The following is a 13003-nucleotide window of genomic DNA, read 5'->3' as shown; positions in this document are numbered from 1 at the left end:
GAGGGGGGGAAGGGATGGGGGGAGGGGGGGAGAAGTGGGGAGAAAGTATGATTGATTGATCTTCCATCCATTAGTTCACTCCCTAAATGCCTACAACAGCTGGGACCAGGCCAGGCCAAAGCTAGGAAGTCTGAATCCAGATTTCCCAAGTGGATAGCAGGGACTCGGGCACTTGAGTCATCATCTTCTGTCGAGGCAGGAAGTGAGACTGTGAGTAGAGCCAGGCTCGGACCCAGGGCTGCTCATGTAGAATGTGGTGTCCCAGCAGACTACTTCAATGCTGCACCTAATGCCTGCCACACTTTTGGGTTTTCCATTTGTTCCCTTAGATTTAAAATTATGTGGTTCCATCAGAGGGAGGGATGTCAAGTCTTTCTAAACAGAATCCAGTCAAAGAACGTAAAAACTAAAAGGTTCTTCTCAGATAGTCTCATTCTATGGATAAGAACACTGAGCCCAAAAACAGTTCAATGACTTACTCAAGGTTCTAGGGTGTTTAGCAGCCAATAGCCAGACAATTTATGTTCTATGATTTAGGGCTGTTAATATCATTTATTGCAATTGTTGACATCATGAGCCAGTTACTCCAACATCGCCAGTATTGGTATCTGGCTTACAAAAATCACTAATAGTGATCTCCCAACACAGCACAAAAGGTCTTGGATGGTAAGGCCAGATCTTGCATAAAACTCCTCAGTGGGGCCAGCATGGTGGCATTGCAGATAAAGCTGCCACCTGCAGTGCTGGCATCCTATATGGACGCCAGTTCGAGTCCTGGCTGATCCACTTCCAATCCAGCTCTCTGCTATGGCCTGGGAAAGCCATAGAAGATGGCCCAAGCCTTTGGGCCCCTGACCCACATAGAAGACCTGGAAGAAGCTCCTGGCCTCAGTTAGGCTCAGCTCTGGCTGTTGTGGCCAATTGGGGAGTGAACCAGCAGATAGAAGACTCCCTCTCTCTTCTCCCTCTCTCTTCTCCCTCTCTCTTCTCCCTCTCTCTTCTCCCTCTCTCTTCTCCCTCTCTCTTCTCCCTCTCTCTTCTCCCTCTCTCTTCTCCCTCTCTCTGTTAACTGACTTCCAAATAAATAAATAAATCTTAAAAAAAAAAAAAACCTCCTTAATGCCCAGCAAATTAACATCTGCAGAATAGGGGCTAAATTTAAATATTTAGATGGACAAGAGTATTGAATTTCAAACACTCAAAACATTTAATACATTGAAATGCCAATATATAAAATACTGAGTAGTCAAAACAGTAGAACTGACTGAACTCACCAGGTTCACAGGACAAGTAGATGGGACAAGTTTACATATGTCAAAAAAAGGCAACCTTTTAAGACACAGCAGTATTAGTAGGGTCAGACAACTCTCATAATTCTTGTCGTTCAGTATACAAAAGAACTGGTGTGGCCAAAATAGCTGAAGAGATCCCAAAGGCATTGAGATCTGTTTCTCAAGATTGTAGTAGGTTTTGAAAAAGAAAGGAGGAAAGGAGAGGATCCCAGGGTGGTAGAGTAAGAGACAGGAGGTGGAGGCATCAGTAGTGAAAAAATTTTAGAAATTCCAAAAAAGACAAAACAAAATCTTTAATAAACACTTAGAAAAAATAGCTGGAAAGTGAGTGATGGGTTATCTGCAGCTGTATTCTCTCTCCCTCCCTCCATGTGTTTAGTGCAGATTGAACACACAGTAAGAAATTGACTTCTCCATTATTCTCATTTTTCCCGAGAACACTACCTCCTCGAGTATGGAAATCCCCTGACAAACAACAAGGCTCTTCTATATGGACTGTGGGACATAAAAGACTAAATGTCCACAGTCACTTTCTTAGAACACACCCTGCTTTTTAATACCTCACCTTAAAACCTCACATTAAAACTTCAGAAAATGAACTTCAAATGTGTACTTTCACTTTCTCCATCTATCTGTAGATCTATCCTCTATATATTGAAACTACAGACTATTAAGTGAATTGGATTTTATATAGATGTATTTCCTCATTTTATGCAATTAAGTCTATGTTGTGGCTACAGGTCAAGTTTGGAATATTTCCCACAACATAGGGCTGAGGGTTTGAGGGGACAATGAACCAACTTGTAGATAAGATGTCTAACGTCTAAACAAACCACTCTGATGAACATAAAATTAAGAGTTGGGTCTCAGTGGTAGATTACACTGCTAGCCTTAATTACCGGCATTCCTCCATCTGGACCCCTGGCCCTCTAATAACTTTAGAGTCCCTTTCTTTAATTCTCAAACAGCCTTTTGACTTGCTTTGACCAACAGAATAGGATGCAAACAAGGACCTTCCAGTTCTGAGCCTAGCACTCAACAGAATATGTGCTTCTAATATAAAATAATATTGGAACTCTGCCAAGACACCATGTGACTATGCTAGGGTAATCTGGAGGGTGAGAGACCCTGTGGAGCACAACCCAGCTGTCTCATCCTAGCTCAGTTACCAACTGTCATCTTTGAGAACATATCCAAGATTAGCAAAACCATCTGTATAATCTACAGCTAAACTCAGATGCATGACTAAGCTCAGACCAGAAACATTATCCGGCTCACCCTTAGACCCATCAGTAGTTTTGGATGGTATGTTCTGTATAAGAAGAGCTAGCTGATAAGAAGTAGATCTTGACTATACATTATAATCTCCTAGGAGTTTCAAAATATACCAAAGTCTGCCCCCTTTCCTCCTTACCCCAAGATTCTGTTTAATTCATCTGGGTATTATTCTGTTTAATTTTAAGTTTCCCAGGTGATTCTAATGTTCATTCAGAATTTTTCAATGCCTACACTAGACTTTCTCCCCCAACTTTTTTAAATACTAACATTCTCATGGTAAGCATTGTGGCACAGTGAGTTAAGCTGCTACTTGAGATTCTCAGCATCCCAGATCAGAATGTCTGGTTCATGTCCCAACTACTCATTACTTCCAATCCATCTTCCTACCAATGCACTTGGGTAGCTGCTTGGCTTCCTGCCTCCCCTGAGGGACACCCAGATGGGGTTCCTGGCTTTGACAAGGCCTAGCACCAGCTGTTGTGGTCATTTAGGTAGTAACCAGAGAATGGAAGATCTCTCTCTCCTTTTCTGTCACTCTACCTTTTGAATCAATAAGGACTTTAAAGAAATGCAGCTGGTATTGTGGTACAGAGAGTTAAGACACTGCCTGGGATGCTGGCATCCTATATGAGCACCAGTTTGAGTCCTGGCTGCTCCACTTCCAAACCAGCTCCCTGCCAATGTGCGTGGGAAAACAGGAGAAGGAGGCCCAAGCGCATGGACCCACACTACCCATATGTGAGACCTGGATGAAGTTCCCAGGCTTCTGGTTTCAGCACAGCCCAACTCTGGTCATTGTGACCATTAAGGGAATGAACCAGTAGATGGAAGATTCTCTCCCTCTTTTTCTCTCTGTAACTCAATCTTTCAAATCAATCTTTAAAAATATATAGATGAACATTAAAATTCTAGTTGAGTGGAGCATTTTTTGGTTTGAGTCTAAGGTACATTTGCTTTTGTACACACTTCACTGAGCAGAACAAGATGAATCTGCCTTCCCATGTGCAAAAGAATCCCCTAACTATTTATCACTTTGTCCAGGCAATAAGACAGTAATTGCTGCTCCAACAACCAACATGCAGGGCTATGACCTATGAGCTAGAGGAGAGAGCTTGCCTCTTCTTCTACCTTCTTTCTCAATGCTGCCTGTAACAGATACAATACTTTTTGCTGCTTAATATTTAGTTTAGGATTTGATTTTGGGAAACTAGGCTCAAAGAGGATATGAGATCAGATCTTCAGGGGCGAAGGGGATGGACTTTGAGTGTATTACACTATTTTTATGCTCATTTAAGATTTGAATGGTAGAGAGATGGAGAGACAGAGAGAACAACAGATCTTCCAACTGCTGACTTATGCCCCAGATGACGGCAACAGCCAGGTCTGAGCCAGGCAAAGCCAGAAACTAGAAACTCCATCCCAGTCTTCCCTAGGAGTTGCAGGGGCCCACATGTTTGAACCCTCTTCCTCTGACTTCCTAGGTTCATTTAGCAGGAAGCTGGATAGCAAGTGAAGTAACCAGGACTCAATCTGACATTCTGATTTGGTGGCTTAACACGTTGTACCACAACGCAGGCCCCTATTTTTAGGTTCTAATTAAGTACATATCAGAGAATTAGTCTGAGAGAACATGTGACCTAATGCGGAGAAGAGAGCCTGAGAAGCATACCTGAGCATAAAGTAAGTGAGGTAGATGCCTTGGTGCCCCACACAGAGCCCCTTTCCTGGTCAGGCATACCTCCCTCCCAGCTTCTAGGAGTGCACTCTCAACATCTCTCATTCATTCTCATTCTCTCATTCTCATATTCATTCATTCATTCATTCATTCTCCCCCCCCCCCCCTCCACTGGCTTGGAGGAATATATCCTTCTTCACGGCAGAGCCAATCACCATCTACACCCTGAATTCCATCTTCTCAAATCACAGGAATATTTCCTGAATCACTATTTTTCTCAGTTTCTTAAAATTCTCATTTTCTACAAACCCTCCCCTATTTCATACATCCTTGATAATCTCATTCCCTAGTGCCCTCTACTCCTTTCTAGAAAGTGCTCAAGATCTAAATTAAGCTCAGTTTGCTCCAGGAAAACTTTCCCCCCAACTGCAGTTTACACTGATCTTTCACCTTGGTCTTCACATAACATCTATCCAGACAATTTAGCCCCGAAAGGAATCATTACATACTTTCTGCATTAACTCTGCCTTCACCACTTGTTCTAGTTGTGGGCCTCTTCTCTCCAGCTGAACAGTGGGTATTCTTGGGCAGGAACTTCATCTTTATAACCTGATATTCTGTAATATCTTGTTCAATAGATATGTATTAACTGATTGGCTTAAAGAAAATTCTGGTGCTATACTTAGGTTTCATAGTTCAAGGGACATACATTCTAACCTCCTCATTGTCAGGGCACAGAAAAGGCTACTTAAGTGGTTGGGACTTGCCATTTCCAAATATCACATCTTTAACAATTATATATTCTCTACAATAAAGACTCAGTAGATTGCAATACTTAAATGTCACTTTCCTAGTTAATTGTGAAGATAGATACATTTCCCCTCTTTGTAAAAGCTGCTGCTGTTTCACATAATGACTTTAACTATAATGGAAATGAGGTAGGACAAATCAATTTTTAGCCTTCAGCATGTTAAGTTTGTCAATATAGAATGTAAACAACAAGAGAGATTGGTAGTTAATACCATGGTTTTATTCCAATATTATAAGATCTCTCTTTTCTCTTTCCCAATTAAACTTAAAATTTTCTTTAATACAATTTATTCAACAAATGTAAAGGTCACTTTTACACCATTAAGAATCCTTTATTACTCAAGAGAAAGGGGTGTGGGGCAAGAGGTACCAAGTGGCATGTGGTTCCATTTTCATTTAGCCAATGCAGGTGAAAATTGGATCTCAGAGACTCTGTTTTCTTAGCTCTGTCCCACTGACAGACATATGTCCTTAATCTAACTTACCAATATTTTCCTATCTAAATTGAACCAATATTTTCCTATCTAAATCTAAACTGTCAGAGTCTAACATAATATAACCTTGCTCTCTCCATGCCCCCATGCCCCATGAGTTTGTAGCCATAACATAGGTGAAGAAGGATACAGGTGTCACAGGCTGAGGAAGCAGTACATTTAAAAACACAAAGGTACTTTAGTGCTTGGTGTAGTTGCAGCTAAATCAGGGAGCAGAAGTAGGACAGGTATGGAAAAACACTTCCAGGGCTACAGAAGTAGAGCAGTGGGGTGGCTACGAGGGTCACCAGTAAGCCAGGCTCCACTGGATGTGTTAACTCAACTGAACAAATGCAAAAGGATGAGAGAGTTGAGCAAGTGAACTCGAGGTCTCAGGCTTGGATACCTGAGTTAAAAAAGAAGATGTTAGCAGACACATGAAGAGTGGACAGCGACAACAAAGACAGTCTTACACGTAGAAACCCTGCTAGGTCAACTGATAGGGTCCTTCAGCAGGGAATTTGAAACATCAGTTTGGAGCTCTTGAGAGGGGCCCACAACTTGGTGTTATCTTCCAGAAGTTGAGAAATGCACCTTCTCAGGCTCCACACGAGATCTGTTGAATCAGAATAGTCTACAATCTGCATTTTAACAGTGTCCAAATGATTCCAAGTGTACTAAAATTTGGAAAGCCCTGGGCTAAGAAATGGATGAGATCATTGGAAGAGAATGTATATAGCCCAAAGAAAGGAAGTTTTGCCCTTTGGAAAATTCCTTTAGGGCTGAAAAACAGAAAATAAAACATAATAGACTCTCAACATGAAGGATCTCTGTTGAGCGAGACCCCCAGTGGAAAGAAGGGGCCATCAAAGAAGGATGTACTTTTCTCTAAAGGGATGAGAGAACTTTCACTTTCCTTATGGCTGTGACCAAACACTGATGGAGTCTGTGGTCACAAAAGGCTTCCACAGTCTTGGCAGCCCATGGCAAGAGCTGCGGTGATCACTGACATCATAAACAAGAGTGTTAATTGTTAAATGAACAACAGAAGTCACTGTACACTTTCCCACCATGTAGGACCTCTATCTTCAATGAGCTGTACTATAAGAATTAGCTGCCAAACTTGTTCTCAAACTGTACTCTATATGTTGTGTGTGTGGGTGGGTGCAAACTGTTGAAATCTGTACTTAGCATAGAGTTGGTTGGTTCTCTGTATATAACTAAAAATGAACCATAATGAAGAATGGGATGGGAGAGGGAGTAGGAGGTGGGATGAGAGTCGGGGAAGGAGGGTAGGTATGGGGTAAGAAACACTATATTCCTAAAGTTGTACCTATGAGAAATGCATTCATTAAATAAATGCTTTAAAAATAGACTCTCAAAGGAATATGATAAAAATACAGGATTTTTCCTTGTAGAAGTTAAGGAAAGATAAAATTATTTATGGAATTATCTAGGCTTCCTGATAAACTGTTGTGTAAAGAACTGAGAGATGGGGTCAGAGTCAGAGCTCAGAGAACAATCTCATAGTTACTGTTATCAAACCCAAAAATCAAGACTCTTGTACAAACTATAATAATACCATCTTGATTCTCGTTTCCCTTTCAGAAGGCTGACCCAGTCAGCCTCACTGGGACCACTCTCCAAACAAAGTTTAAATGCTGTCAGGAGCCTTTATGATTACATGGATGATAAGATGCCTAAAGAGCTATTACTGAAGGCTGATAAAGATAGGATATAACCCAAGTTCTAACCCCTAGCTCCCTTATAATTTGTAAAAGTATAAAACTTTCTCTTCTACTGTTCTAGGCAAAATAAGCAGAACAAGCCTCGGTATAGTCAGGCCTGTCTGCCCATCACCTCAATCTAGAATCCCTTATATAAGTTGTCCAAATAAACTCGTTTATTCTTATGTGGAGCTGTTTCTTTATTTTTCAATTTCAGAACTCCTGCTTAGTCTGGGGAGCTATGTTCCACCCCATTCACATTACGCACAGTCAGTCATCCAGGATGAGATAGAGTGTGGTCACATTAGGATAAAACACACACAAGAATAGTGGCCCCATGAACCACAGAATTCCTGTAGGCTGCCAAATCTTTTGGCTGCCCTTTGGCTTCTTTGCCAAGAATATGCATCTTTAATCCCGCACCAAATAGACAAATCATTCAGCTAAGAAGCCACAACATAGTAAACACTGGAAGTCTGCAGAGTGTCCCAGGAGGAAGAAATAAAAGCTCACTGCTCTTGCTTACCTGTAATTTATCAATTTTATTGTTTCTCACACAAATATTGAAATAGAGTGTTTTAATAACTTTCCTCCAGCAAATGAATTTCTCTCCAATGTAGACTAATAACTGGTACAAAACAAGTTCTCGGCGGTCCCCGGTGCTGGGAGAAAATTACTTCCAGCCATTATGGCTCAGTAATGACAGCATTTAGTGTATACCCCATCATCAAAGCGATCACAAAATCATCCGGAAAGTGCCTATTTTCACAGAGCACTGAGCTAGGCTCATAATTCGGGAGAGAAGTGTCTGGTTTTCAGACAAGGCAGAGGCTGGCAACCTCAAGGCAGATTTGTTTCCCTGAACTGATGTGGGTTAAGGACATGTCACTGGGGTAGGTTGCCACGCCCAGCTTATTTTTACTCCACTACAGAAATGTGTAAGTTCCATTGCAAGGGCTGAAGAGGTTCTTGTTGGGTGAACAAGTTATTTCCAGCAGTCTCTGTGCTCACTGGCTTAGTATCAATAGTCAGATACAGCAGCGTTTTGTGAAATCCCTGTTTAAGTAGGTAGAATGTTGGCTGTCACAGCTAAAGAAAAAAAATAACAAAGTTTTACAATGTGTCCAAAAAAAAAAAAAGTGGTAGATAAACTCTAGCTTTCCTTTCCCACAAAATCTGGTCCTTCTTTCTACTCTGCTCAATGTTCCACAGTTAAAAAAAAAAAAAAAAAAAAAAAAAAAAAAACAACTTGAGTTCATAAATAAATCTAAATCAACATACAATTTTAGGTGTTGAAAAAAGACACTGCAGCAGAATGCTACTAGGTAAGGTCGGGGTCAGTGACAGCTGGGTTCCAATCCAGCTCTGCCACTTACTCAGTCTATTAACTTTATTAAGTCATTTATCCAGAGGCACCTCAGTTTTGTGATCTGAAAATTGGACTGAAAACTATCACCCAACAGGAATGTTTTATGGAGGAAATGAGATGATTCACACAGTGTTCAGTACTCAGTAACTGATAGCTCTTGTTTTTGTCAAGTAAAATATCATGGCACCACATGAATGACAGGGTAGAAAATATGGCACCAAATTCAAATTCTGTTCTTCATCATATTAGCTAAAATTTCTTGATTAAGGAACTACATACTCCAGTCTCCTCCTTACTAGCAAAGCAAAGAGAACAGGTTACAATGTTCTCAAATTTATTTTATCTCGAATAATCATATACCCTCGTACCCTGGCCAATTGCTCTAGGAACTTCCTGCCTTTGAAATTAGCTATAAAAGATCTCTTATGTGTCAACAAAGAGATTTTGTAGATGCAAGTTTCCCTTTCTCTGAATTTCTAAAGCTCTTTATTGAACCAAAACATACTGTACAAAGAGAAAAATGACAAACCAAAAATTGCATGAAATGTACTCACCAGCCAGATCAAGGACTAGAGGCTAGCCAGCATCTCAGGGGCCTCTCACCATTCTGTTCTTTTGCATACATAGATGATATCTAGGGCAAGTGTTTGGCCCTGAGGTTAAGATGCCTGCAGTCCACATCAGCATACCTGGGTTCCCTTCTCTGTTCTGGCTCCCCTCCTGACTCCAGTTTTCTGCTAATTCTGAATGTGGGAGGCAGTAGTAATGGCTCAAGTAATTGGATCCTGTCCCTCACATGCAAGATGTGAACTGAGTACCCAGCTTCATCCTGGCCCAATGCTACCCATTGCAGGATGTCTGCCTGTCTCTCTCTTTTTGCCTCCCCAAAAGATAAAAGAAAGGAAATATCTGTTAAGTACATGCAAGAAAATTCAAGAAAGCAAAACACAGGTGTTTTACTTCTCATTGAAACAATGACAACAATAAAAACTAAGTTGTGAAAAAGAAGGGTAGACTTTAGGAGGGCCTTTTAGTTAAGATGCTGCTTTGGAGCCCACATCCAGCATTGAAGTGCCCATATTTGAGTCCGAGTTTTACTTCTGTGGATGCATGCCCTGGGAAGCACCAGATGATGGCTCAAGCATTTGGACCTCTGTTACCAATATAGGAAATAGAGGTCCAGGGTCCTGGCAGTTTGGCCCAGCCCCAGCTGGTGCAGGCATTTGCGGAGTGAACCAGCAGATGGAAGCTCTCTCTGGCTTTCTCTTCCCATCCCTCTCCCACAACCTTTATCCTTCTCCCCCTCTCTCTGCCTCCCTGTGTCTCTCTTTCCCTCCCTGCCTCTCCCTCTGTCCCTCTGCCATCTCTTTCCTTCTCCTGTCTCTTCCTCTCTCCCCTTCTTCCCCCCTCTACCTCTCCCTTTGTCTCTCTCTTCCTCCCCTTCTGTCTCTCCACTCCTCCATTTTTCTGTCTCACTCTCTTGCTGTCTTTCTGCCTTTCAAATGGAATTAAAATAAACACTAAATTTTTTAAAAAGACACAACAAATTTAAAAAACATTCTGGATGGGACATATAAAGAAGATGGGTCAGGATAAATAATCTCCACACTGAAACCTACCAGAAAGCTAATGCCTGCATTCTGCCAAGTCCATACAGATTTGGCCCCCCAGAAAACATCCCAATGGGATCTACTGTTAAGAAGCCCCATTCCTTTAAACCCATTAGCATTGCTGGTTTCAAGAGGTCCCCTCCCTTAATCCTCACTGTGCTTTAACCATGTTCACAATTTGCTTTTCCAATTTGCAGCCAGCACCTTAGCTCAGTTGTCTGATGGAAAGATTTCCAATACAGACAGACCGTGTGCATTTGGAAACGGCAGTCAGCACACTGTAATACAGCATCCTTTCTGGCTTCATCTTTATCTTTGAAACACACATACATGCAGAGTCCCAGACTCATTTTCAGTGAGCGCATAGTTTCCTACTATCATACACTAGCTTTAAATGGAAATGGCCTCCATTGAAGTCACAATAATAGTCTCACAAACTTGACATCCAAAACCATGTCTAAGAAAAATGTTTTGTAGAAAATCTTAGCTCCTGACTTTTCAATTTAAGAGAAAAAAAAATAACTTTTAGGTCCTACTGAAAATTGAGGTGGGGAAAAAGACAGCTGATTCTCTGAGGATGCCATTTGTTGGGAATTCCCAAGAGACAAGGAGAGCAATCTTTGACTTGATCTGCTCAATCCCATGGTCCCTGCTACTGGGGCCATCATAACTCAGGGAACCCAGAACAAAGGAGGAAAGAGAATAGAAAAAGGAAAAAATAATTAAGGAGAGGAGTGAGCATAGGGAGACCAGTGCAGGGGTCAGGGCCAGAGTGACATGGGCACTGAGAGGACAGGGACCATGAAACTCAGAAGTTGTATCCAACATGTTTTTCATTTCTGCTGATTCTCTTTGCCCCTTCCTACCACCTTCTCTCCTACCATTGCTTAGAAGCTAAGCTGAACCAGGCAAGAGCCAAGAACCCAGTGTTCAGGTCCCGATTCCAAAGGAGACCCTGGAAGCCCATTTTAGCAAGAGAGAAGAGTGGATGTGGAAACCAATGCTTTCATTTGCAAAGCCAGAAATGTTTCAAAAGAAAAAAGCCTGGAGGGAGAGAAAGGAGCATTTTTATCTTTGTTGTGCCAACTAAAAGCCAGAACACAGGGAAGATTTATGACAGAGTATGAATGACTTCCAGGGCATTTCCTGAGCCACAGGGACTGAAATGAGCCTTCCTGGGTTGGGGCTGGAGAGGAGAGATTGGAGAATCCATTAGCAGAGGGGAGATGCCTCACTTCCTGTTAGAACCCTAGGAAGAGACTCTCCTGGGAGACCACACTTTTGGTAGCACAGGTTCAGGTCTAACAGGCAGCCCTTGTTTAGGCAAATAAGTCATGAGATCCCATGCCAATCTGTCCCATTCCCCTACCCATGGTACAGGGAGATCCAAAGAGTCACAATAGAACAGAATTATACCCCCCACTACCAACCCAGCCAAAAAAGATGGCAAACTTCACAACTCAAAGATTTGCCCTTGGTCACAGAAATGAGCAGCGGATGCTGGAGCACAGCCAGTGGCCACAGCTGATAGGAACGGGCAGGATGGGCAGTCCTCAAGCACCAATCCTCCACACCCAGGAGCAGGTAGTGAGAACTAAAAGAGAAGCATTGCAGGATTCCTTCCTCCTATTCTAGATATGTTTCCTCTGATTCCAGCTGCCTTCTTGGGAAGCACAGAGAGGGAGGAATCCTAAAGGAGGAGAGAAGTTGCCTTAAACCTAGAAATGAGTACCTGGAAGCTGGAATCACCTGAATATTTACCCCAGAGAGGTTACTTACATCAATAGGAACTGAGTCGTCGTCTCAAACATGGGGCTGATGAGTAGGGTGAATTGGGTTACAGACTAAAGTTGTGCATCTGCATATCTGCACACCAATATGTCCACCTAAGAGCTGCCACCCCTCTGGAGGCTCCAAAAGAAGCTGCTGCTGCCTCATACGCCCAGCTTCCCAAGAAAGGCAGCCCCTGGGAGGCAGGAAGGCTCAGTGGTTACAACTCAGTGAAGTCTAAGAAAGGGGCTGGGGCATGCTTGTAGCTTGGAAATCAGGTGTCCTATCACCACCATCCTCCTTCACATAGCTAAAGATGTTCAGGAATCCTCTCTCAAGACCCTTACTTTCATCCCCATATCCTGCAGTGTCACCCATTTCACCCCTGAGGATTGAATGGAGGCAATCCCGCCCCCCAGGTCCACCCTCATACCTCTTTCCTGAAGAGAAGTTACTCATGGAGGTCTTGGCTTTGAAGAAGGCTGTGCAGGGTAGGAGGAAGCTCTCAGGCAATCAATGCTTGCTGGCTTTAAAAAGCGGATGATCAAGACAAGGAGCATCACCTGTGAGTTTGTTGCCAGCAAGTCCTCAGGACTTACTGATTGGAAACTCTAGGGGAGGAATCTGTGGGAACAAGCGGCCCCACCTCCAGCCCACTTTCAATCTGTTCAGGTTGAGGATGGAAGGCACTGTCACTGGAGACCAAAAGCAGTCCCTCTGTGTTGGGCTCTATCAAGATTGATGGCAGCTTCAGGATCTAAGCCTAATATCCTATGGTATCTGAGCCCCAGCAGTGTCTCTGCAGGCTCACTTCAATCACCCAGTAAGAACCTCCGTTCATCCAATGGTTACTGGCAATCTGCCATGCTTGCAATTCTGGATTCTTTCTCTGTGGTCCCATACCTCCCTGCTTTGTGGAAATGAAGAACCAGAGGAAGCAAAAATCTGTGTACTGTTTTTGAGTGCAGTCCACTTCCCTAAATGTTTATTTCAGAAAAG

The 13003-nt window shown here is 42.5% G+C and overlaps 1 long non-coding RNA gene across 3 annotated transcripts in view; it reads right to left on the bottom strand.

The window, feature by feature from the left end:
• The window catches only part of LOC149123416 (uncharacterized), a 129101-nt gene that overhangs the window by 115577 nt on the left and 521 nt on the right, over positions 1 to 13003 (bottom strand). For all 3 annotated transcript variants that reach the window (XR_016215941.1, XR_016215940.1, XR_016215942.1), the window contains exon 2: positions 12438 to 12531. This is a non-coding gene — a long non-coding RNA (uncharacterized LOC149123416). The remainder of the gene's footprint in view (positions 1 to 12437; positions 12532 to 13003) is intronic.

The sequence above is a fragment of the Oryctolagus cuniculus genome, chromosome 11 (assembly GCF_051225735.1).
Source record: "Oryctolagus cuniculus isolate XC-2025 breed Fujian yellow rabbit chromosome 11, ASM5122573v1, whole genome shotgun sequence".
Taxonomy (NCBI): domain Eukaryota; kingdom Metazoa; phylum Chordata; class Mammalia; order Lagomorpha; family Leporidae; genus Oryctolagus; species Oryctolagus cuniculus.
The sequence above is the reverse complement of the archived record's forward strand: the minus strand, read 5'-3'. Positions and strand labels throughout refer to the sequence as shown.